Raw genomic sequence first — 27193 nt, 5'->3', positions numbered from 1 at the left:
GGATTTCCTTCTGTTTGCTCGTTCGACCTCAAACAACGGCAGGGACTCTTGCTCTGAATGATTTCCACCTTCCTTTTCTACTGAAGAAGAGTTTGGATTTGATATCCCACTTTATCACTACCCTAAGGAGTCTCAAAGCGGCTAACATTCTCCTTTCCCTTCCTCCCTTCCCTTCCCAAACACTCTGTGAGGTGAGTGGGGCTGAGAGACTTCAGAGAAGTGTGACTGGCCCAAGGTCACCCAGCAGCTGCAGGTGGAGGAGCGGGGAAGCAAACCCGGTTCCCCAGATTACGAGACTACCGCTCTTAACCACTACACCACACTGGCTCTCACTAATACTGCAAAAACACACCTCCTTAACATGCACACGCTCTACAGAAATGGGTACACAAATTGCTTTGCAATGTATATATTTGCATATTCATTGATGTGTAATGCTGAGGACAAACCTCTTCACCCTAGCTCTGCAAACTTGAGGTGCATATTTTTAGGACGCACCCTATGTTTGTAATCTTGAGTTGTTTTATGCTGTTTTTTTAATAATTGTGTCTTAATATTAATGATCTTTTTAAATTGCTGTAACCAGCTCTGGGACCTTAGGGTGAATTCTAATAACGATGATGATAATAGTAATAATAATTGCTGCTCTCCTAACCGGTGCCTCGCTGTTTTTCATTTTTCTGAAGGGCTTTTCGTTGACTTGGTTATTCATTGCTAGAGGCAGGCTCTATGCACTAAGGCTACAACTCTAACCATGTTTTCTCAGAAGTCAATCCTCCTGGATTCAATAAGGCTTACTCCCAAGTAAATGGAGTAAGGACTGCAGTCTCATGCCTCTTCTGACAGTAAATAAAACAAAAAGAAAAAACAGTGAAATTTGTACTGTTCGTTTCACAAGGAAATTAGAGCATTACATTTCAGCAGAAACATGCATACAATCATTTTCTGGGGGGAAATGTGCATTTATGAAATAACGTGTTGAAATGGCATATGGTGGGAGTATTTCACACAGTCCAGGACACAAAGAATAAGATATCGTCAGGATGCTAAATTGCCCCTCCCTAGTGCCTGTGTGAGGGCAAAGAGACAGGATGACAAGTTTATACCAAACTGAAATCAAGCTACCTTTATAAGCTGAAGTCCTAACCACATTCACATGAGAGCAAGTCCCACTAAATTAAATGGGACCTACTTCTAAGCAGACATGGTTAGAATTGCAGCCGTGCATAGCTTTGTGATGGGCCATCAGCCATGTCCTTAATGTGCCACAAAACTGTGCTGTTTTTGCTGCTGAAGATTAGCAGGGCATTCAACAGCTTTGAAAGGGAACATGCAGAAAAGACAACTGATGTATAAATATCTGTTGATGACTGAGACTGCACATGAGTTGTGCACTGCGAGATTCGTATTTTTTAAAAATACGTCTATTTCTGCATTTGCAGACAATGAAACAGGGGAAAAGTTTTGTGCAAAATAAACCAATTGCAGCAGAATGAAAAGCACCAGATGAAAGTGCAAAGGAATGTTGGAACAGACTCAGGCATGTTCATCCATCCTTAATTGACATACAACCAAACTGACACAAAAAAGGGCTAATGGAGGAAGAGATTTGGCTCCGTTCATGTTTTTTGATGAACCCTTTGACGCAGCTGGGTTGAATGTGCAGGGTGACAGGAAACGAGAGAGCTTCCCATTTCTCATCAAATGCAACCAATTTAATCTTCGGCTCACAACAATTTGCTGGTGTGACATGTCAACTCACCAAGTGTGTGTTTCGTCTGTCCGACAAAAACTTACAAGGCTTTTTCTTCTGCCACCATCCGTCATTCCAAATTAAATTGCATGCTTTGCAGCCTGCAAAATTAATGTCATCAACAAGGGCTTGGATCTTCTCAGTGGGCACAGTTTATTCAATCAGCAGAACTTTGGGTTTTGTGGTTGTGGAATTAGGAGGGGAAGTTGCACAACGGCAAGGCATGCTTGGTCCATGTGGGACGCAGCTTTACGCCTCTCGTTACATGTTGCCAAATATGCAAATACTGCACCTGGCATGGATTAATTCCTTCCTGATGCTCACGAGGAATCATCAGCTTATGGCCGGCAGCTCTGATTATTCTTATCTGAGCCTGCATAACAGTAACTACACCTTGGGCACCAAATCCTTTGCAGGCCTCTTTACAGTCAAGCTATAGTTAGCCAGCTCTCTGCATCAGTGGAGTCCATATACTGGCTGGGCTGACTGTTACAGGGTTGCCGGGTCAAGAAATCCCCAGATCTTGGGATTTCAGGGACCAAACCTCAGATCTAGGGACAGCTCCTGGTGATGTCATGGGGTGGATCCCAGGGATATCACAGAAGTTGGGCCCTGGAAGGTCTATGCAATAATTTTCAGAGATGGGGGTTAATTGGGAGAAGGAGAGGAGGAGAGCGGCCCCTGCCAAAAAGTGTTTGCAATAATTTACAAAGATGGACGTTAACTAGAAGGGGCAAAGAAGGACAGAAGGAGGGCAGACTGCTCCCCCACTGGATGATCTATGTAATAATTTTCAGGGACGGAGGTTAATTGGGAGGGAGCAGAGGAAGGCACACCCCTCCAGAAAGTCTATGTGATAATCCGAACCTAGGTACTGCTGGGCTGAAGCTTGCAAGCTGCACACATAGTCTTCTTAACTTATATTTTAAAGGTGTTCTCTCACCCACCTGGAGATTCAAGTCCTTCTCCTACTCCCTGGGGGGCACCAGGCAAACACTGAGATTTCAGGTCAGCCCTATGTAGCTTCTGCAATGTGGAAGCCTTCTGTTCCTTCAGACCACCCCCAGGGACCATACTGTTATAAGTTTGAGATGGGTGAGTCTGAATCACTACCAAATCCTGGGCCCCTTCCAAACCTGTGATGCTGTGAGGTTAGAATCTATAATAGGAAACCTGCCAGACCAGTTTCTTAAGGCAACGGCCTTAGCTCACCAACTGGGTGCTGCCATTTACATCAGTAAGAGATTGCCCCGTTTCCAAGGAGACAAATGCAATAACCCCCACCCCCACCTCATCAGAAGCAGTATCACCTTGTAAGGGAGAAGAACAAAAGCCAGAGTTTTGGGTGCGAGTTTTGGCTGATGCCAGAAGCTGGAGACATAGAGGCTTGTCTTGCTCTGTGCTGTGACCCAAGAGCTGTGATTCAGTGCCTCCTTGGAAACTTAATGGGGAAGCAAAATCTTTTGGTGTGTTGTTCGTGCCGTGAGCCCCTCCATCCTGTGCTCAGGGGTGGAGGAAGGGGGGACGGTGGGGGTGGTCCGCCCCGGGTGTCACCACTGAGGGGGTGACAAAATGCCGGACGGCACTCACCTAAGCCAATGCGCCTAAGCCACACGTCTCTCCTAGGAGTGACGCGGTGGCTTGGGCACCCGCTGGTCCACCTGCCACCTCCCAGTGTGGTGTCAGTGTGGTGTAGTGGTTAAGAGCGGTAGACTCATAATCTGGTGAACCAGGTTCACGTCTCCGCTCCTCCACATGCAGCTGCTGGGTGACTATGGGTTAGTCACACTTCTTTGAAGTCTCTCAGCCCCACTCACCTCACAGAGTGTTTCCCCTACAGCTGAGGGGGAAAAGAAGAAGAGTTTGGATTTGATATCCCACTTTATCATTACCCGAAGGAGTCTCAAAGCGACTATCATTCTCCTTTCCCTTCCTCCCCCACAACAAACACCCACAGGCAGCTGGCCCTGTCCCTAGGCGCTCGATCAGCTTGCTCTGCCGCTGCCTGTGCTCAGGTTGTATATATGTGTAAATAAAACCATATATCCTAAAGACACCACTGTCTCCATTGACCTTCATGCCAAGGAAACCAAACTCTGTGTAAAGCACAGGGACCCTGGAGTCTCTCGCTGCTCAGAGATTGGGGTGGCAATACCTCCTAATACGTTGGAAGAGTATGAGCATCAAAGGCACACTGCAAATACAGTGCGACCTCGGTTTTTGAACGTAATCCGTTCCGGAAGTCCGTTCGAGTTCCGAAACGTTTGAAAACCGAAAACTGAAAGCGGAAGCCTCAAAACGGAAAACTCAAAACAGAAGCCATCTTTCCTGTTCCGACTTCCGAGGTGCGTTTGAAAACCAAGGCACTTACTTCTGGGTTTTCAGTGTTCAAATTCCGAAACGTTCAACTACGACTATGGAGGCGTTCGAAAACTGAGGTACCACTGAATATTTTGAACAAATAAACGGGGGGGGGGGGTTGCTGTTCTTTTCCTCAAAGGGAGATTTTGTGAGCAGCTAACCACTCTTGATTTCTTGGCCCAGCAGGACTGACTGTATCCCAGCAGAAAAGAGGAGGAGGAGGAGGAGGAGAAGGAGGAGGAGGTGGATGGTGGAGAAAACAGATGAGCCTAGTGCCATTCATCATAATTAACAATTGTGCTATGAGTGAAATGAATCCATTTCTTCTCTTTGCACATGCCTGTCCAAAAAGACAGATCCCAAAACTGCTCCGCTTAATAATTGTCAAAACACACGCCGCCCCCCACCCCCCCAGCACCATTCGTCATGCCGAGACACAGCTCAGATCTTCTGGTTGTCACAAGATCTATTTTACATCCACTGGTAACTCAATGATAGACTCTTGCAGCACTCAATTGAAGGAGCCCTGTGGGAATCTTTCATCTCAATGTCGGTGAGATGCAGGAACATAAACGCAGATAACAAAACTGTCTTTTGTCCTTTCCATCCTGGACTGGCTTGTCTTGACGCTGAAGCCTACAATTCGCCGTCAGGTCCTGCCTTCATCTAGAGAAGACGACAGACTTTCTCTGCCGTCTCTTGTCAGTCTGAAGGTGCTACGAAGCAAGCGACTCCTGGGGCCCTGTGAGGTGGGCTGACTGCCCTGCCTTGATAATAGGCCACAAAGTTTCTGCCTCAAAACCCAGTTGAGGAAGCCAATTGATTGCATGAATTTTAATCAATTGATTAAGCCATCACATTTGCATATATTTGCACGAGAGTGAAAACAGCCGTCCTGAAGGGGAAAAACAGGCTTAAGATCAGAGGCAGAGAAACCATTCTCAGCCCAAGAATTGCATCCTTCCAAGAGCAAACTTATGGGAGCAGCGTGCTGGTGGGGGAAGGGGCCAGAGGCAAAATTGGCATAGCAACAGATGTGACTCTTGCCTTGGTATGGAAGGCTATGTTCCAACCATGCAGAAGTCAGTGGTTTCTACACATTAAACACACACACCCCTTTGTTCAAGCAAGCAAGAGAGGATCACAGCTCAAGCCCACAGTAAAAAGGTAAAGGGACCCCTGACCATTAGGTCCAGTCGTGGCCGACTCTGGGGTTGCGGCGCTCATCTTGCTTTACTGACCAAGGGAGCCAGCGTACAGCTTCCGGGTCATGTGGCCAGCATGACTAAGCCGCTTCTGGCGAACCAGAGCAGCGCACGGAAATGTCGTTTACCTTCCCGCCGGAGCGGTACCTATTTATCTACTTTACTTTGACGTGCTTTTGAACTGCTAGGTGAGCAGGAGCAGGGACCGAGCAACGGGAGCTCACCCCGTCATGGCGATTCGAACCGCCGACCTTCTGATTGACAAGTCCTAGGCTCTGTGGTTTAACCCACAGCACACAGAGGCGTAGCAAGATGGGGGCAGTGGAGGTGGCTCACCTCGGGTGCCATCTTTGAGGGGGGTGACATCGGCGTGGGTGGCGCGCCCCCAGGACGCTCCCTGCCACTGGCACACCCCCTTGGGATGTGCATTGACGCCGACATACCCCCCCCCCGGGATGCACGCTGGCACACACCCCAGGACACACACCGCCACTAGCTCCTCCTCTGGCCATTCCTGTGGGCGCTGCGTGGTGCGCCCCATCCTTAGCCCCTATGGGCACATCACCCCAGGTGCCCAAGAGGCTTCCTTCGCCACTGCAGGTAAATGCACTCAAGGAAGTTCAGGTCCCATGTAGGGCATTGCCTGGGGTCAGCTTCAAGGTAGCTCCTTCTTGCACTATTTGCTTGTAGCGCTGGGCGAATCCTCTGCACATTAGTCACTATTTCATGCCCTAAACATCACCCAAGATTCACTATGTTCTGTATGTTCTGGTTTTATAGTTTATTAATAGTAATAAACAGCCGATGAGTCTCAAGCTCTCATTGAGTTAGACACTTCCCTCACATATGAAGACAGGTTCCGTTAGAATTAGTGGACAAGACCAAGAGTGGGTCCAATGGTCAAGAAGGTGATTTCTGCATGTGCTGTGGAGGGAAGGGAGGGGCAGATGGGGCTCATCCACTTGGGAAGATCTCCCATCAGGGTGAAGGAGAACTCTGATCCTAACCATCCTCTGCCTTGCAGGGTATCTTTTGGAGAAGAAAGGGGCCAGTGTTCAGGCTGAACGATGGGGGTGGAGAAGCTCCTTCAGGTATACAGGACTGAGGATAAAGAGGTGCGTCTTCAGCTTCCTCCAGAAGCTGCATAATGAAGGTGCTCAACACACCTCTGTGAGGAGGGAGCTTCACACTTAGGGGCCACCACAGAGAATGCCCTCTCTCAGGCTGCCCACCCTGAGCCTCTGACGGAAGAGGAACCACCGAGTGGGGCCCTCTGGCAATCTCAGCACCCAAGAGGGTCTGTAGGGAAGAAGACCGTACTTCAGAGATTTGGGACCTGAGTCATCAAGGCTTTAAGCACTAATGTGAGCACCTTGAATTGGGCCAGGAAATATGCAGACAACCAGTGCAGCTGTTTTGAAACAAGGGTTATACAAGCTCTAAATGGAACCCCAGCCAGAATGCTGGCGTTTTAACGATTTTACTGCACACCTTCTTGATTGCTTGTATGAGGTGGCTGTTTATAAATGTTCTCATTAAAAAGTTAATACAAAATTGCTTTCTGTCCCCCCCCCTTTTTTTTTTAGGACAGAGGCAATGGAGATGACGAACAATTGCTTCGGGAACATGGTTGTGGTCTTTGAACCTAGTATTTCCCCCCTCAAAAGACAGAGCCCTGAACAAAGCTTCATTGCAATTCAGCCGTTATCCTTCTAAAACCCAAAATGCTCTAGCAAAGCGAAAACTACTCCCTCCTTAAAAAAAAAAAAAAGTACCATCCTTGCATTCCTGAGGAGTAATGGAAATAATCGCTTTATCCAGTGGTGCCACTGCCTAGAGGATTTTGTTTCCACTAAAATGGTCCTCTTTGTCCTTATGAAAAGCATATTTTGAATAACAACGGTACGAAAAAATTGCAGACTGCCAGAAAGAGACGCCCTTGACTCTGTACATCCATTCAAAAGTTCTCTCCTTTTCTCTCTCCCCTCCCCCCCCCGGCCAAATTCTTCTTTTCCTTTCCGACAGCGGAAGCATGAAACCCCGCACAATGGTCACGAGGAAAGGAGTCGTCCCTAGGCCTTCAGACACAACACGTCGCTTTAGCAGGGAACTGCGCTAGATTGTACACCAGTCTTAGGGCGCAGAATTATCATTGGCGATATTGCATGGCCCAGAAAAGGGTGGCAAGCTGTTTCCAATGGAAGAGTCATGCATGAGCCTTGCAATTCAAGCTGGGACTGAAGATTTCACAGCAAAGGTGCCCATGAATTACCACATTTCCTACCCAGTACTTTTCCGTGTACAGTGGTACCTCGGGTTACAAACGCTTCGGGTTACAAACGCTGTGGGTTACAAACTCCACTAACCCGGAAGTAGTACCTCGGGTTGTGAACTTTGCCCCAGGATGAAAACAGAAATCGTGCGCCGGCGGCGCAGCAGCAGCAGGAGGCCCCATTAGCGAAAGCGCGGCTCAGGTTAAGAATGGTTTCGGGTTAAGAACGGGCCTCCGGAACGAATTAAGTTCGTAACCCGAGGTACCATGTATAAGACTATGGTTTTTTTTAATGAAAAATAATGTTTAAAATCGTGAGTCGTCCTATACAATGGGTAGCGCCCAGGGGTGACGTGGGATTGGTTGATGCTTCAAGCCAGAGATGTTCAGCAGCGTGTCATTGGTATCTGTGGTAAGGGATGGTGTTGACTGGGTGTTGCTGCAGCAACTGGGTGGGCAATTGGCTGCTTCTGCCAGCAAGGAGACAGACATTAGGAGGTGTCCCCCCCCCCCTTTAAAAAAGATCCGCAACTCTGTGCAATCCTCCACAAAAAAGCTCAACAATTCTGGGCAATCTCTCCCCCCCCCATTTTCTTAATTTTTAGTCCCCCAAAACAGGGGGCGTATTATACATGGGGGTGTGTTATACACAGAAAAGTATGGTAAATTGAAAGGACATCATTTAAAGGACTGCAGTCTCTAAGCCATGGATGGCAGTGGCTGATGGGAATTGGAGCCCAATAATAATCTGGAAGCCCTAGAGGTGATGGGTTCAGATTTTATTTCAGGGCTATTTCACCCACACAGGTTGACCTCCTGACGCTGGCAAAAGCTAGGAATGACTCGCCTTGTGTGCCACCTTGCCCTTGGGTTCGTTTAAGGAACACGTTGTACACATTTTTGCCATTTAGAGCAACAGATCACCAGCGGAACAGTCACAACACAGATTTCCCAGTACCAACAACAACAACAACAAACCCCAGATCATGCCTCGACGGCTGTCTATATCTCCAGACGTATGTTGAGACGCAAACTGCCGTTTCCATTCTGAACCATTGTCAAAGGCCATTTGTATTCCCCGTCTGGGAAGACAAAACAAACAGACCTCCCAGCACTGTGTGCGGGTTCCTTTTAACGTGTGTTTTATCAGAAAAAGCTTCTCTCCCTCCCCAGCTTCTGACTGAGCTTTGCGTCTCACGCCTCTCCCCATAGACTTGACTGAAAAGGTCACCTCTTACCTTGGTGCCGGAGACTCTGACATCCGAAAGCAGCCGCCAAATGGATGTTCCCCAGCGGAAGTCATGGATTTTGCCTTCTCATCATCTGTGTGTTGCTGGCAGGCACAATGGACTCAGGGTTTCTGAAGGTCTTGGAAGGACCGGGTCACCAAAGGTGGCCTTTGAACTGCAAAAAAGGAACAGCGACCAAAAGAGAAGGTTAACATCTGGTCAAGGGAGGGAGGGGAAAAAAGACCTGTGGAAATAGCAGGCCTGACATTTCAAACAGACAGTCGATTCGAAGGACAATGGTCAAGAATGTACTCCATTGCCAGCAACATCAAAGCCCACATGAATGGTTTTGTCTGGTCAGCTGAACCAGGTGGGGGTAGCTGATGGGTCTCAAACCCTTGGTGAGTTAGAGACTTCTCCCTACATGCGAAGACAGGATCTAGCGGATTAAGCAGATGAGACTAACAGTGGGTCCAATGGTAAAGAAGGCGGTTTCTGCACATGTTGTGTAGAGGGAGGTGAGGGGCAGATGGGGCTCATAAACTTGGGAAGATAGCCCACCTAAGAGAAGGAAAACTCTGATCCTAAGCCTCCACAGCCTTGCGGGGTATCTTGGGGAGAAGAAAAGGCTAAGGGTAGGCAACCTAAGGTCCGGGGGGCAGATGCGGCCCAATCGCCTTCTAAATCCGGCCCGCGGACGGTCCAGGAATCAGCGTGTTTTTACATGAGTAGAATGTGTCCTTTTATTTAAAATGCATCTCTGGGTTATTTGTGGGGCATAGGAATTCGTTCATATATTTTTTTCAAAATATAGTCCGGCCCCCAACAAGGTCTGAGGGACGGTGGACCGGCCCACAGCTGGAAAAGGTTGCGGACCCCTGGAGTAAACCCTACACAGATCTGGAGTAGAGTCCCTAAGGAGGTTGGATGGCACCTTGTACGCCTCCTTCTGGCAACTCCTATAGCCCAGCTGGTGCCAAACGTCTTGCTCTGCTTTCCTTTGGACTGCATCAGTGAGGCCGAGATGGGGGTCTTGTCACCTGGGCAGCCCAGGACCTCCAGACACACTGCCCAGGTTTGCGCCCCCGGAAGGTTACTTTGGTGCTGCTAACACAGTGGTTTGACTTCACCCTAGTAGACACACCTTGTTGTCTCTCTAGACGAGTGTTCCCCAAACTTGGGTCTCCAGCTGTTTTTGGACTACAACTCCCATCATCCCTATCTAGCAGGACCAGTGGCCAAGGGTAATGGGAACTGTAGTCCAAAAACAGCTGGAGAACCAAGTTTGGGGAACGCTTCTCTAGACAGACATAAACCAACAACAATTAGGTATACATGTGTATATTAGGTATACATGTATACAGTGCACACAAGTTAGAGTGCACACTGAAACGCTAATGAAATTTTGTGAGGACTCTTACGAAAAATGTGTGATCTTATGCAGAAGTGTCCACCTCTGGAGTCTACATGTCGATATCATTAGCACTTCCTTTGTTCTGCAATGACAAACTGGGAGGGGGGACCCAGCCCCCTCCTCAAATGCATTTCAAAAGGAAGATATAGCCATTTTGGTATGCAGGTGCCCTTCACATCTGGCGTACTCTGCATGGATTTTGCACTCAGATACCTCCATCTTGGCGCGGCCTTAACCCTCCTGCACATTAGGCAATTTTATTATCTTCAAAATCCATATCTACACATTTCAGATGTATTGGGCAAAAATCCTATTAAGGACAACAAGATTAGAAAAGGCCATTATGATCTAGTGCTGGATGGTTCCACAAAGAGAGTAATATGCAGCCCCCAAGGTGAATGCCAGAGAAGATGGAGAGACCAAAAGGATGGGGGTCAGCACATCAAAGGAGGCAGGTCGGGGGCTGGAGAGACGTTAATGAGTCCGCGAGCAAATATTAACAAAGAGAATGTCGGCTTGAGAACATCTCTCGGGCAGTTGGCAAGGTATCTGGAGGGAGAGTGGCTACAGCATAATCAATCAGATAGATGGGTTCCTCAAGGTTTCATGGGAAAGCGAGAGATGCTCAGGATGAGGTCTGACATCTGTGCTAGAAAGAGAAGAACACACGGCGACAATTCCTTAGGGAGAACCAAGGTGCAGCCAGGTGACAGTGAGATAATTCAGACACCTGACTGCTGGCTCAATTGTAGGATGGTAATTAGGATCGAGCTGAAAGTACTCACAGGTGTTGTTGAGGTGTTGGCTTTCTGGTAAACATCTCAAGCAGTTCCAATAAACGCCTCTCTTATCTGATGGCTTTTTCTAGACCTTTGTTTGCTTTTTATTGGCCTTGCCCTTGCTTGTCCTCACTGTCCATTCCTCTCGCTTGCCTCCAGTGACTTCTGATTGGCTATGCTGCATGTGATCCTTGATTGGGCTGGACCACCCATGGGGAAGCCCTGAGGGGAAATGGCACTGAAGCCAACTCCTAAATATTTTTGTCCCCTCAAGAGAACTACACCTGGGGGATTGGGGGTCTTGGAGGGAGAGTGTTTTTAGCGCCAGATTTAGGGTGGCGCTGTGGGTTAAGCCACAGAGCCTAGGACTTGCCGCTCAGAAGGTCGGCTGTTTGAATCCCCACGACGGGGTGAGCTCCCGTTGCTCGGTCCCTGCTCCTGCCAACCTAGCAGTTCGAAAGCACACCAGTGCAAGTAGATAAATAGGTACCGCTCCGGTGGGAAGGTAAACGGCGTTTCCGTGCGCTGCTCTGGTTCGCCAGAAGCAGCTCAGTCATGCTGGCCACATGACCCGGAAGCTGTACGCCGGCTCCCTCGGCCAGTAAAGCGAGATGAGCGCCGCAACCCCAGAGTCGGCCATGACTGGACCTAATGGTCAGGGGTCCCTTTACCTTTACCTTTACCTTTTTAGGTGGCCGGCTGGGCCTTGGAGTTCCCTAACCTATATTGGTATTGGGGGACTTCAACTTCCATGCTGATGCCACTCCCTCCTCACAGGCTCTGGACCTGGTGTCTTCCATGGCGACACTAGGGCTCTCCCAGTTTGTTTCGGGCCCCACACATCAAGCAGGCCACACGCTGGATTTGATCTTTGGCGTCGGTATAGATGTGATCATGTTTCCTTCGATGAAGGTGCCATGGTCTGATCACTACGCTCTGAAAGCCAGGATTGACGTTCCACCCCCACCCTGCTTGGGTGGCGAGCCGATTTGGGCTCGCCCGCGGAGGCTGATGGACCCTGATAGATTCCGTCAAGCCTTGCGGGACCTTGCTCCCCCTGGCGACTCATTGACTGAGCTTGTTGAGGGCTGGAATACCCAGCTCCTGGCAGCCATCAATGAGATCGCACCTAAGCGCCCTCTGCGACCCCGCAGAAACCGGGCTCCCTGGTTTACCGAGGAGCTCCGGAAAATGAAGCGGGACCTCAGACGGCTAGAGCGAGTATGGCGGGGTGCCCGTGACGGAGCTTCAAGAACATCCTATAGAGTTTTTATGAAAACCTATGAGATGGCAGTGAAGGCCGCTAAGAAGTCCTACTTCTCGGCCTCCATTGCATCCGCTAGCTCTCGCCCGGCGCAATTATTTAGTATAATTCGGTCTTTAACGTCCCTCGAAGGACAGCCAAATTTAAATAACAATTGGACACACAGCTGTGAGGCATTTGCGAGCTTTTTTGCGGAGAAGGTCCTGTTGCTCCGCCATGACCTCCCCGCCAATTTCGATACAATAAAGGAACTGGAGGCCCCTCGACTGTCCTCGAGTCCAGTATTGGACCACTTTGACCGGATATCCCCAGCCGATGTGGACAGACTCCTCCGAGCTGGAAAGCCCACCACTTGTCCTCTCGTCCCGTGCCCGTCCTGGCTGATTAGAGCGTGTCCAGACGAGGTGCGGGCCCCCCTGGGGGATATCATCAATTTGTCCCTTGGCACCGGGACATTCCCAGGGGAACTGAAGGAGGCAGTGGTGCGCCCGCTTTTAAAGAAAACATCATTAGATCCCTTAGATCTATCCAATTACCGCCCGGTTTCGAATCTTCCATTCCTGGGTAAGGTGATTGAGAGAGCGGTTGCGGAACAGCTTGGTAGGTTTCTGGATGAAACATCGGCTCTGGATCCATTCCAGTCCGGCTTCCGCGCTGGTCATGGGACCGAGACGGCTCTGGTCGCCTTAACAGATGATCTCCATAGGCAGCTGGATCAAGGCGGGTCGGGGCTGCTGATTCTTCTAGACCTGTCAGCAGCCTTCGACATGGTCGATCACGAACTCCTGGACCACCGCCTTGCCGACGTGGGGATCCAGGGCACAGCCCTTCAATGGCTGCGCTCGTTTCTCTCTGGTCGGGGACAGAGGGTGGCGCTTGGGGGGGAATTGTCATCCCGCCACTCCTTGGTGTGTGGAGTGCCTCAGGGTGCGATTCTCTCCCCGATGCTTTTTAACATCTTTATGCGCCCCCTTGCCCAGCTTGTCCGGAGTTTTGGGCTGGGCTGCCATCAGTATGCTGATGACACCCAACTCTATCTGTTGATGGATGGCCATCCTGACTCGGCCCCAGACACACTGATCAGATGCTTGGAAGCTGTGGCTGGATGGTTACGTGGGAGCCGGTTGAAGTTAAATCCTTCGAAGACAGAGGTCCTCTGGCTGGGACGGGACGATATGAGATTGAGGGGGCAACTCCCTTCTCTTGCGGGGGTGCAATTAGTGCCAGCACCGTCCGTTAAGAGTTTGGGTGTAATCTTCGATACCTCCCTCTCCATGGAGGCGCAGATTGCAGCTATAACAAAGGCGGCATTTTTTCATCTCCGCCAAGCTAAGCAGTTGGCTCCTTACCTCTCTCGCCCTGACCTAGCCACTGTGATCCACGCGACGGTCACCTCCAGACTGGATTATTGTAACTCGCTCTACGTGGGGCTGCCCTTGAGACTGACCCAGAAACTCCAGCGGGTGCAGAATGCCGCAGCGAGACTCCTTACGGGGTCTTCGCTGCGAGATCACATTCATCCGGTGCTATACCAGCTGCACTGGCTCCCGGTGGAGTACAGGATCAGGTTTAAGGTGCTGGTTTTAACCTTTAAAGCCCTATACGGCCTAGGACCCTCGTACCTACGGGACCGCCTCTCCTGGTATGCCCCACAGAGGAACTTACGGTCTTCAAATAAAAACATCTTGAAGGTCCCAGGCCACAGAGAGGTTAGGCTGGCCTCAACTAGAGCCAGAGCTTTTTCGACTGCGGCTCCAACCTGGTGGAATGCCCTGTCGCAAGAGACAAGGTCCCTGCAGGACTTGACATCTTTTCGCAGGGCCTGTAAGACAGAGCTGTTCCACCAGGCCTTTGGTCAGGGCGCAGCCTGACTCCCTCCTTTGGCAATCTCTACAAAGCTTTAGTCTATGGTTGCCATCAATTTGTATTTTAATTAATTTTTAGAATGTATTTATAATGTTGTACTGTTTTAGTGTTGTTAGCCGCCCTGAGCCCGGCTTCGGCTGGGGAGGGCGGGATATAAATAAAATTTATTATTATTATTATTATTATTATTATTATTTAGGCAGCTGATGGGCTGCAAAACTGGGAAGCTTCGTAACTGAGAAGCTTCATTTGGGGGTGCCAATTTTTGGCTTCTCACAGGGTGCCATGTTTTGAAAGATTACCAAAGTACGCCCCTGGTGTTTGAGGTACAGGGGAGGGCTGGAAGAGTGGGAAGTCCAGACTTCTTCTACGGCTCAGATTTTAACTTGAGCTGGGAAAGAATTCCCAAGGCAAGCTTTGCAAGCCTCCAGAGCCTGTAAAAACGAGCCCAAATTTGGAAAGCTTCACTGGCACCTCTATTAGACATATAAAATCCCTTAAATTGGCAATTAATTGCACGTAACCAACAGATTAGAGCTTAATGGGGCTAATGGGCAGGGAGGGAAAAAATGGAGGGGTCCTGGGATTTTTTAAAAAGCAGGGAGAAGACAAAATGACAGAAGAAACTATAGAGAAGTAATAAAAGACTGACAGGTTAGGTTCCGCTCCCCTGAAATAGCATCATCCATAAGGTGGAGGAGAACCTCCAGGCAGTGGTCCTTGGGGTGATGATGGGGGAGGGATGAGGAGCATTCCCCCCTGTTTTAAACTCTGAAATGTTGGAGTTGGATCAAAAACCTTTCATTGCCTGGACTATGCAGAATTAGATAAATAACAGGAAAGATTCGAAACCTGCGGGACCAGAGATTCTTAGAAGACTGGAGTAAATATCTGAACTATTTGAAAAGCAATTGTAATAAACACATTACGCGAGTAGGGCTGCAAGAAGTTCTGTAAGGAGGATTATGTGAAATATTGCAAGGAGAGCTATGATGAGAATTATTAGTTAATGATAATTAAAAGTAATAGAGAAATTAAGAAGTGCAGAATAAGTGATAAAGAACGGAAAATCTTCAGAGGTTGATGGAAGTCTAAAATATTGTATAAGATAAGGAGATATGTTAAATCATTGTTTGAAATGTTATGTTAAAAAATTAATAAAGTGTGTGTGTGTGTGTGTGTGTGTGTGTGTGTGTGTATACCTTTCATTGCCAGGGAGCAGAGGAGTCTTTGCCCCGCTTTACTTTTCTGACCCTAAATGTGGCACTGTGTCCTATTTGTCAGAGGGCAGTCCTGTGTCTGAAGGGCTGTTCAGCAGACAGAAATACCATCCAGCTCACCAGATTGGGGAAGACTGTGGCCAGGTGAGCTGCGCACCTGCTCTCTCTCAATGGTACACCAAAGAAAACCCCCTGTGTTGCAAAACAGAACCCTCTTTCAATTGTAGCAATCCCTTCTCAAGTGTGCACCTAACTGCATATATCAGAATATGGGTCATGGGTTCAAGCCCCACATGGGGGGAAAGATTCCTGCCTTGGCAAGGGGTTGGACTAGATGAGCCTTGTTGACCCCTTCCCACTCTACAGTTCTATGATTCTATGGGTCTATGATTCATACAATTATATGATTCTTTTGTCATTTCTTGGGCCAGTCCATTGGCATCGAACCTGTTTTTAGAAAGATACACAGGGAGCGTGATTTGAGTATCTGGTCAGGGGTTGGGGATTGTGGATTTCTTAAAGTCTCTCCCCATTCTGTGATGCCTGCATTGCAGTGTGTTGGACTAGATGACCCTTTGGCTCCCCTCTGTCTGTACAATGCTTTCTCCCACAATAATCCAAGCACCAGGTGGAGATTTTGCGTGTGAGCCAGACTCAATGCTTTTTTCCTGATGGGATGCAGGGGTACTCATACCCCTAAACATTTTGTGAATCTCTATACTTTTGTCCATTTACTGTACAGTGGTACCTCAGGTTAAGAACTTAATTCATTCCGGAGGTCTGTTCTTAACCAGAAACTGTTCTTAACCTGAAGCACCACTTTAGCTAATGGGGCCTCCTGCTGCTGCAGCGCAGCCGGAGCACAATTTCTGTTCTCATCCTGAAGCAAAGTTCTTAACCCGAGGTACTATTTCTGGGTTAGTGGAGTCTGTAACCTGAAGCGCCTGTAACCTGAGGTACCACTGTATTTATTTCCCCCGATTTGAACTATAAAATGGTGATTTTCTTGAGTCAAAATGAGAGTACCCCTAAACATTTTTTTTAGAAAAAAAGCACTGCCCGGATTAATCTGAAAATGTAGTTCAAAAATGGTGTGGATAGAAGCAGAAGCATTTTGGGGAAGGGGTGCTTTAATGGGGTGATCTTTATCGATAGCTTGCCAGGCCTCGGCTAAAATTCATCTGGTGCACGACAGAGACTTTCTGCATTCATATGGCTTCTCTCTCAGCCCCGCCTGACAATAGCCTCAGCCTCATAAGTCTTGAACGGCGGTTGAGAGATGTGCCCGATAAAGATTTTGCTTCTGGAACGCAATTCCGCTGCAGAGGAGGCAGCCGGGATAGATCGCAGCACATTCATCCATCACCGCAGGAGCCCGTGCGGTAATAACAGATGTTAAAAGCTGCCAAACTTCTTTCTGTCACTAAACTAAAGAGACGTATAATCCCCGAAGCACAAAGGGAGCATATCTGATGAGCACAAAGTAATTTTTACATTCACTTTCCCTGAACTTAACCACACTTTGCTAAAAGGTATCACACTGCCGTCTGAACAATAGCGCCAGGCCGGGCAATCAGCGCTGAATGAATAATTTGAAAACCAAAGCGCCGTTTTGGATTGAACCAGTTCCCTGACACATTCCGATCTGACTTTCTTCTTTTCTTTTTGGGTCGCTGCTGCTTCTGCTGTTACTAGCAAAGCATCTGCAATTTTTATCTTTTCCATCCTGACAGCTTATATGAAACACCATTTAAAAACACATACTGATAGCGGACTGTCAGGACTTATATCTCCAGTTCCTAACACTGTCATGTTCCCTCTTCAACATTCTGTGGAAGTCTAGATTGACTCAGGCCTGCTCCTATCTTCAGGAGGGGAAAAGGCTAAAGCAAGGGTCAGCAAACTTTTTCAGCAGGGGGCCGATCCACCGTCCCTCAGACCTTGTGGGGGGCCGGACTATATTTTGAAAAGAAAAAAAATGAATGAATTCCTATGCCCCACAAATAACCCAGAGATGCATTTTAAATAAAAGGACACATTCTACTCATGTAAAAACAACGCTGATTCTCGGACTCTCTGCAGGCCAGATTTAGAAGGCAATTGGGCCTTCTAGTTTGCCTACCCGTGGGCTAAAGAGTCAACCCTACATTGCTACAACGGCCACTCGGACGCTACTAGCCCAGAGATGGAAGGAAGAGGTAACCCCGACCAGAGAAGAATGGCAAATCAAGTTGAAGGACTATACCGAAATGGCAAAACTAACTGGGAAGCTCAGGAACCAAGAAGACAAGAATTTTTTTAAAGAATGGGAAATGTTTATAATGTATATACAAAATCATTGTAAACAGGTGAAAAGATCAGCAGGATTTCAAACACATCTGTAATGTATAGATAATCTAGGAAGATGAAAAATTGGAGAAGTATGGATATGCAGTTGAAATATAATCGACAGGACCCATGGAAGGGGGGGGGAGAGAAGTCAGGAGATTCAGAGTAATCTCAATAATTGGTTTTGGAAATGGTTTTGTTGTATGTTTATATTTTGGAAAATCAAGTAAAAATTTATTTCAGAAGAAGAGTTTGGATTTGATATCCTGCTTTATCACTACCCGAAGGAGTCTCAAAGCGGCTAACCATCTCCTTTCCCTTCCTCCCCCACAGCAAACACTCTGTGAGGTGAGTGGGGCTGAGAGACTTCACAGAAGTGTGACTAGCCCAAGGCCACCCAGCAGCTGCATGTGGAGGAGCGGGGAAGCGAACCCGGTTCACCGGATTACGAGGCTACCGCTCTTAACCACTGTACCACACTGGCTCTCAGTGAGTCAACCCTATTCAGATCCAGAGTGGAGTCCCTAAGGTGGTTGGATGACACCTTGTAGCCTCCTTCCTGCAACTCCTGCAGCCCAGCTGGTGCCAAATGTATTGCTCTGCTTTCCTTTGGACCACATCAGTGAGGCTGAGAAGGGAGTCCTTGTTGTCTGAGAAGCAAAAGTTCTTCTGGAGGAGAAGAGACTTCTCCAGACAGACAGATGCCAACAACAGTTCTATCATGTCTTGCCCCCAAGGAACTCAAGGTGATGCTCATGGTTCTCCCTCTCTTCATTTTATGCTTACAGCATCCACACCAGTGGCGTAGCGTGGGGGGGTGCAGGGGGGCCGGCCGCACTGGGCGCAACATCTGGGGGTTAGGGTTAAGGGGCACAAATCCACGGGTTAGGGGGCGCAAATCCATGGGTTAGGGGGCGCAAATTACTTGCCTTGCCCCGGGTGCTGACAACCCACGCTACGCCACTGATCCACACTACCTAAGCTTCGGCCTGCAGCCTGACATGCTGCAGTCCCACCACAGGTGGTTCATCTCAGTGGGAACTAGACCAAGGATGAGGAACCTGTGGACCTCCAGAGGTCACTGGTCTCCAGTTCCCATCAGTCCCTGCATGGCCAGCGATCAGGGGTGATGAGAAGGATCTGGAGGGCCAGAAGTTATCCATCTCTGCATAAGACTGTGATCCAAGGCTACCGAACTGCAGGCATGACCTCTCAGTAACAGACTGATTTTTCAAAGGCAGCAAGGTATATGATCCCAAGTACCCTCTGGCATGAAAAGTCTCCACATTGCTACAGTCACTACACTCTGCTTAGCAATAAATTCAGATGTCCTGCCTTAGGTAATTCAGGTCCCCTTTCCCAGCTTGTACATAGGGTTGGCACCTGTCCTGTATAATACAGGATTGCAACGTATTTCAGCATAAAATGCTATGTCCTGTATTTCAGCTCATCCTGCTGAAATAAAAAAATGAAGGTCATATATATATAAGAAGTGTTCATAAATGTACCAACCAAGCGCATACATAGATGTGTGGACCACATGCCTGGAGCAGCACAGGAGGACCACCCTAAAACCATTTTGACTCCCAAACTGACCAAATGTTTTCTCTGCAAGGAGGGAGGGGGTGGGGGAACCTCCCCACTGTCTTTTCATTCACAAATCCTGTCTGAAGGGTATGTCTGTGTATGAAGAGGGTGAGCCTGTGACCTGGCTCAGGAACTAAGTATTTATAATTACAAAAGACCGGCCAGGCTCCCCAGGGTATCCAATCTAGTGACCATTAAGAGGTAACTCCCAAACAGGAGATAAACAACACACTCAGATTTCTGTTGTAGACTGCCTTTTCTGTGATGTAGGTATGATGTTTCTGGGGGTGGTCTTGGACTCTAGGGCAGGCAATTTAAAATGTCTATATAAGAGTGGGCACATCTTTGTTCTGGACAGATTTACAAATTTGTGTGTAGGCATATGTGTGACAATTTCCAGAGGGGCCATCCTGTTAGGGTGCAATAGATTGTATTGGGTTGCTTCAAAGTCACTTCAACAACAAATATGGGGGAAAAAATCGCTCCCCAACTGCCTTTGTCCTGCCCATAGCTGTCAACGTTTCCCTTTTTTAAAGGGAAATTGCCTTATTCCGAATAGGATTCCTTGCAAGAAAAGGGAAAAGTTGACAGCTGTGGTCCTGCCCTGCCCTGTATTTTGCCAGAACAAAGGTGGCAACCCTACTTATAAAGCAGGAATAAATACCTGGACCTGGGAGGCCAGGATTTGAATTCCCACTGAGTGGATTTGGACCAATCAACATTTCTCAGCCTAACCTACTTCACAGGGTCGTTAGGGTAAAATGGAGTGGAAGGGAAGTCTGTATGCCTCCCTGGAGGTTGGGTTGGAGATGGAACATAGATGTTGTAATAATAATAATAATAATAATAATAATAATAATAATAATAATATAACAGTAAATAAATAAAAATAGTATTGAGATAGGGTTGCCAGACCTCCAAGTGTGACCTGAAGTCTCCAGGTTTGCCTGTCCCCCTGCAGGTGGTAGGTGCAGGGCTTGAATCTCCAGGTGGGAGAGTGTCTTTAATATATATATTAAGAAAACTTTTTAAAGTTCAATAAAGCAATTAAAAAAGAAAAAAGAAAAGTGTGAATGCAGCTTGCAAGCTTCAGTTCAGCAGTTTCCTGCTGCCAATCATGGCATAGATACTTGTGCTGGGGGCTGCCCTCCTCGGCTCCCCTCTCCTAATTAACCCCCATCTCCAGGTCCTGACCTGTGTCATCACTCGGGGCCACTCTGTGACATCATCAAGGGCTGCCCCTAGGTCTCAGGTTTGCGCCCTGAAATCTCAAGGTCTTGGGTGCTCCTGACCTGGTAACCCTACAGTGAGCTGCAAATCTCTGAGTTGCACCGTGATATAGGTTGTTAATCTATCACGGGAGAAGTCAAAGGCTTCCAAGTCAGCCTTTCCCACCTCCCTGGCTGTGGAATTTCTCCCTTTCGCCTCCCCACCCCATGTTTCCTGTAACATCAATCTACTTGGTCCAGAAAGACGGGTGCCTTTTTCTTTCAACCGACAGAGGCATGGCTGTGTGGGCTGAGAACTGCTAAAAATTAAAAACCCCTTGTCGCCGTTCTCCCTCTTGAAAAGGAGAGGCATTTATTCAATGCTCTGGAAATAAGCACTGCAAATAAGCGTCTTGGTGAACGACAGTTAGAATAATAGCCAAACCCTGCACCACCCAGAGAACAGAGGAACGCGCTGGACTCCTGGGAGCACATTTCTATAATAAAGCCTTCTGTTTCTTCTGTCGCCAGCTTACAGTATCTTCCTTAATGTCTCAGCAAAGCTGAGCGGCTCTCTGGCCCCCTGCAGATAGATTAGCTATCATTACGCTTTAAGGGCATTGGAATTACAAACTTGCAAAGCAATAGATTGGTACTTATAAACCACAGCTGGACAGCTTCAGATTAAGCCTTTTTGGGGAGTGGGGGGAGGAATTAAATGTTGAGATTTCTGGATTGCGTGCATGTTTTCAATCGCCAGGCTTGTGCTCTACAGCCAGCCCAGGCTGCTTGCACATACTTCAGTCTCTGTTCTCACAAATTGTTGTTATTGTTGTTGTATTATTGATTGACACCCCACCATTTCCCCAGACTGGGACTCAAGACAGCTTACACCAATTAAAACGACGCAGATAAAATACAAAAAGCTAAAAAAAAAAAAAAGTATAGCAGACAATTGTTTTAAAAGCAATTAAACTCTAATAGACTTAGAACGCATCTAGTAAAATTCAGATAATGAAAACAGCACAGCACTATTTAAAAGCCATTCCCTTTACAAAAGAAAAAGAAAACCAGTCAGTTCGTAAACCAGTCTTCAGCTGATTGTAGAGGAATAGCAAGGAGGGAGCCAGTCTGGCAGGACTGAGAGGAGAGCCGCCTTTGAAGATCTCAGAGCCCAGGCAGGTTATGTGGGAGGATACAGTCTTTCTCATTAATGTATTGATGATCTAAATTTTGCTGTATTTATTATGTTCTAAGCCAGCTTGAGCATAGTTTGCTGTGGGAATGATTTAAAAACTGTGACATTTGATTGAATGTTAGATATTAGATATAGATTTTGTCCCAACTGTCCTAATATTAATTGCATTTAACCTTTTAGATAGAAAGCATCAGGCTCGGTTTTTGTATGCCTGCGTTTTGTAACTCTCATGCCATCCTCCTACACTGTGCAAACATTGCATGCCACTTCCAGCCTTATCTCACCCTAGAAAGGCAGGTGATGTTTTGTGAAAGAGGGGTGCGTTGAGTTAGCATCTGCTAGGAAATTTACAGATTGCTCTTTGCTGGAAGAAAACTACATGAAAATGATGTATAGATGGTATATAACACCAGTACAGATAGCAAGAATGTACAAAACTGGTTCAAATATATGTTGGAAATGTAAGGAAGAAGAAGGGACTTTTTATCATATGTGGTGGGATTGTAGTGAAATTTAAAAAATCTGGGAAATGATATATAATGAATTGAAGAAAATGTTTCAATTAACATTTGTAAAAAAGCCTGAAACATTTTTGTTAGGGATTGTAGGAAAAGACCTGTCAAGGAAATTGAAGAACATATTCATGTATGCGACAACGGTGGCAAGAGTCTTAATAGCACAAGGATGGAAGAATGAAGAAAACCTGACAAAAGAACTGTGGCAAGGGAAATTGATGGACTATGTGGAACTGGTGAAACTGACTCACAAACTCCGTCATAAGGACAACTGTGACTTTAAAGAAGAATGAGAACCTTTTACAAAGTACTTAATGAAACAACAAAATGAACTGGACTCCTTGGCAGGTTTTGAATAAACAAACGCAAATTTATTATTGGAAATATATAGACAGATAATTTAAGGATCTTTACAATTTTATAATATGCAGAGAATAACATGTGCTGAAAAACCAGAGAGAGGAGCTGAGGGAAGTCTGGGTGGTTTTTTCTTGGGGAGGGAAAATTAGGGGGGGAATGAGGGTGATATGTCTTTGATAAATTGTTATGCTGAAATTCTTAATAAAAATTATTCTTAATAATAAAAAAAGACTTGGCATCTGCTAGGGATGCTTTAGTTGAGATTCCTGCATTGCAGGGGGTTGGCGCTTGATGAATCTCAGGACCCCTTCCAACTCAACATTTCTATGAAGTGGAGCTTCTGGGTCAAGCGCAAGGGAAGCCCCACATCTTCCAGCTGCCCATCTCAAAGAGGAGGAGGGCTAGGGGGTGGGCCCTTGCAGTGGCGTAGCGTGGGGGGTGCAGGGGGGACCGGCCGCACCGGCCGCAACATCTGGGGGGGGGGCGTGCTCGCCGCCTCCGGAGTCGCCGAAGAACCTCGGGCGCAGGCTGTAGCAGAGCCCCATGTCTCGCGGAACCGACGAGCTGGCAGCGGCTCTCAGCGCTCGCCGCGGTCCCCGCGCGTCAGGACCGCGGAGGGCGCACCAGGCAGCCCCTCCTCACAGCCCCGCCGCCGCTGCAGCAGCTGGGCCATGTTGCATTTTCCTCGCCTCTCTGCCCTCCTTCTCCTCTGGGCAAGCGGCGTCGTTTGGGCGGCAGCGCCAGCGGCAACTCGCCTCAGATCACCTGACACGGACCCGCCGCCGCCGCCGTGGCTACCCTACTGTAAATACCCCAGCCCAGGCAGCAGCAAGAAGAAGCTGGCAGCGGGGGCAGGTTAGGGGTTAGGGGGCGCAAATTACTTGCCTTGCCCCGGGTGCTGACAACCCACGCTATGCCGCTGGGCCCTTGGCAGATGCCCAACTATGCCAGCATCAACACCAGCCCTGCCCATTTGCCTGCCCAGCGGGAAGCGCCGAAGCCACAGAGAGCAGGTGCCAAAGGCAACTTGTGGAAAAGCCTGAGCAAAACCGAAGGAGGAGAAGTGAAAAAGAAGAAGAAGGGAAGGCATAGTTAGTTCATTCTTAATTGGGCCTTCATTATGTCAGGCAAAAAGGAGCCAAATCTACAGCTGTTCCTGCTCTTCCCTGTCCGTCAAAGCCAAAGCGAGAGAATATTCTGCGTGGATGAGAGATAAATAGCTGATGGACTTTCTGACATACTGAAGCAGTCAATTAAATGGGAGTTTGCTTAGAAAGTAAACTCTCAACAAAGGCTGCTTCCTCTCCCCCAGACCTTCATCCATTGCACAAGCAAAACCAGGGAGGTCCTGGCAGCACTACCTCTCCTCCCATATTTATTATATATTACATTTATTTGCCACTTCCTCCCCATGGCAACTCAAAGCATCTTTCATAAAACCCAATAAAAGTTGTTTGTTTTTGTTTGTTTGTTTGTTTTTGTTTTAAAAAAGAACATGACTCCCAGTCAAATGATATGCTTGTCCAGATTTTGCAATGCACCTAAAATGTGTATTTCAATGTTTTGAAAAACACAAGTTTGGGGGAATGGCATACAATAATGCATACAGTTTAAATGCAAACTTTTCATGCATCTTTTTTTTTTAATGGGACACATTTTTTTGATTGAGTGCCAGCCAAAATAAAATGGGGTGGGCTTTGGCTGATGTGCCCATCCCTACCCTCACGCTGGAAGGTTTGTGGGCAAAAGAGAAAAAGCCTGACTGTTAGCTATGGAGGAGAAGAGGGAGGGAGGACAAGGCATGAAGCCAAGCCCAGCCTTCTTCAAACTGGCTCCTTCCCAATGCTAATCTCCCATCACATTCCAGCGTTTTGTCACAATGCGAGAAGGAACAAACGGGGCCCTTCTTCCTTCCCTTCTGATCTCACATTCAGAGTCGAGGTTTGCTGGTACCGGACTCAAAGGCGAAGCGGAAATCGCTGCACAGTGACACATCTGTGCCGTTCCACTGTCCATTCTCTTCTCCTTCTCAAAGAGCTGCTGTGTGCATTAAACAAACAGCTCTGCCTGAATCTCCAGTAGAGGAGAGGAACACTTGGGGGGTGGGGGTGGTATGGGGGGGGCAGGAGCAAAAGGGCAAGAAGGAGGTGGGGAAGACGAGCTCAGGTTTGCCAAGTCCAATACTTTGACGAGGATGCTCTTCAAAAGAAAGTAAGGACAGGGCAAATGTACATCGGCCACATTTGGGGGGGCGATTATCAGTATCACCAGGGCAAAGCATCAATTGTCAGAACCACAGGGGATCAGATCAAAGGTCCATGTAGCTCAGCACTGTGCTTTGGCCTGGCCAGAAATATGCTTTGATGGAAACCCAGAGCCAGGGCAAAAAAAGTACAGTGGTACCTCGGGTTACATACGCTTTAGGTTACATATGCTTCAGGTTACAGACTCCACTAACCCAGAGATAGTGCTTCAGGTTAAGAACTTTGCTTCAGGATAAGAACAGAAATCGGGCTCTGGTGGCTTGGTGGCAGCAGGAGGCCCCATTAGCTAAAGTGGTGCTTCAGGTTAAGAACAGTTTCAGGTTAAGAACAGACCTCCAGAACGAATTAAGTACTTAACCCGAGGTACCACTGTAGTAGCATCCTTCCATTTTTAGCCTCCACCAGCTGCCCTAATTAAGACAATGGACCAAAAAGCTATAAAACATTAAAGTAAATAATAAATACGCTGTTGCATGGACCCTAATCTCTGAGTGGCGAGAGACTGCAGAGTTGCTTGTGCTTTTTCAAGGTTCGGTAATGGAAACTGCGCCGTCTTTAGGATTTATGCTTTTATTTACACACATGTACAACCTGAGCATAGGGTGGAGGTGCTCACAACAGCAGATCTTGTTCCCCCATAAGGTTTTCAGGCAAGCTCCAAGTCAAAGCTTAGGGTCCTGCACAAAGCAAATGTTTCTCTGTGTCTGCCCAGCTCCCAATATCAACCCAAACTCACATGCCCCATTCTCTCATGCACAGACCCCCTTGGCCTATTGTTCTCCATCCTAGGTTGATGGGCGAGGTGGGAAAAGGCTTGCGCATTTGTCTCTATGGCAACAGAGCAACCTCTTTGGACATGGCAAATGGCAGCACTTCACTGGCCAGCCAAAGCCATTCCCTTAACAAAGGAACTGTTAGGGCTTGTACCGCAGCCTCTTCTGCTAGATTCTAAGTAGGCCTGGAAGGGGCCCAGGATATTATCCAGACTCATCTCCCCCTCCCTAAAACTCATACCACTACAGTGAAAAAATCAGGGTAAGAAAACATAGGACTCAGCTACATTAGTCAAGAAACAGCGTTTTGAATGCGTTATAAACATGCAGCACCAGTTGGCACCAGAGAGCAAAAAACATTTCTAAGTGATTTTCCATAGTGGGTTTGGTTTTTTTTTTGTTATAACAATTTAATTTCTGACTTATTTGTAGCATTTTTTTTCCTTGTGTGTAGATCCAGCCACAGAGAACAGGACCCATTTAAAACATCAACTGCCAGAAGTTAGAAGGCCAGGGCAGAGGTTCTGGGTTCAGTTCCTGGCATCTCTAGGGAAGAGACCTCTGCCTCAAACCCAAAGTGCCACTGCCAGTCAGTGTAGACATTGGTCAGCTAGATGGACCAAAGACCTGACTCTTTCTATGTTCTCAGCTGCCCTTCTATAAAGCAGAAGAGCTACTGGTGGATTTCTCCGGGAGGCGAGTTCTACATGCTAGGCACCATCACAGAGAAGGCCTCACTGGCCATACACTCTCCCCCCAAAAAACCCCCCACAGTGGGGTGCAGGGAAGGTTCTCTGGTGCTGATTTCAACACTCAGGAAGATTGATTCATACAAGAGAAAGCGGTGCTCAAATTGATGACTCCTATACCACATAAGGTGTTTTATTCACTCATCCATTCATCCATTTATCAGCTGCCCAACCGCAACAGCTCTCTGAGTGACGTACATATAAAAATAGATTAAAAAATGTAATTACAATCCAACAAGACAACCGTGAAAGCAGCAAATCAAACTCTGCAAACAAAACCATTCTGAGGCAGGAGATCTAGCGAGTAAGATATTTCATGGAAACAATCAAAATAAAAGAACTCATTCCAGTAGCACCTTAGAGACCAACTAAGTTAGTTATTGGTATGAGCTTTCGTGTGCATGCATCTGAAGAAGTGTGCATGTACACGAAAGTTGATACCAATAACTAACTTAGTTGGTCTCTAAGGTGCTACTGGAAGGAATTTTTTAATTTTGTTTCGACTATGGCAGACCAACACAGCTACCTCCCTGTAAATGGAAACAATCAGTTCGGTTCATACGGCAGGCCAAAGGGATAACCGATCATGGAGTTAGAACAAAATTATGCGTGGCTTGGAGAAAGTGGGTAGAGAAATGTTTTTCTCCTTCTTTCATAAAACTAGACACTCATGGACACCCAACGAGGCTAATAATAATAATAATAATAATAATAATTTATTATTTATACCCTGCCCATCTGGCTGGGTTTCCCCAGCCACTCTGGGCAGCTTCCAACAAAAGATTAAAAATACATGAAGACACCAGTCATTAAAAACTTCCCTAAACAGAGCTGCCTTCAGATGTCTT

The 27193-nt window shown here is 47.4% G+C and overlaps 1 protein-coding gene across 3 annotated transcripts in view; it reads right to left on the bottom strand.

The window, feature by feature from the left end:
• ELFN1 (extracellular leucine rich repeat and fibronectin type III domain containing 1) overlaps positions 1–27193 on the bottom strand; it is a 261693-nt gene that overhangs the window by 97946 nt on the left and 136554 nt on the right. For all 3 annotated transcript variants that reach the window (XM_077918711.1, XM_028705543.2, XM_028705544.2), the window contains exon 3: positions 8830–8995. The gene's annotated coding sequence lies outside the window, so the exon portion shown is untranslated. The remainder of the gene's footprint in view (positions 1–8829; positions 8996–27193) is intronic.

The sequence above is a fragment of the Podarcis muralis genome, chromosome 14, assembly GCF_964188315.1.
Source record: "Podarcis muralis chromosome 14, rPodMur119.hap1.1, whole genome shotgun sequence".
Lineage (NCBI taxonomy): Eukaryota > Metazoa > Chordata > Lepidosauria > Squamata > Lacertidae > Podarcis > Podarcis muralis.
The sequence above is the reverse complement of the archived record's forward strand: the minus strand, read 5'-3'. Positions and strand labels throughout refer to the sequence as shown.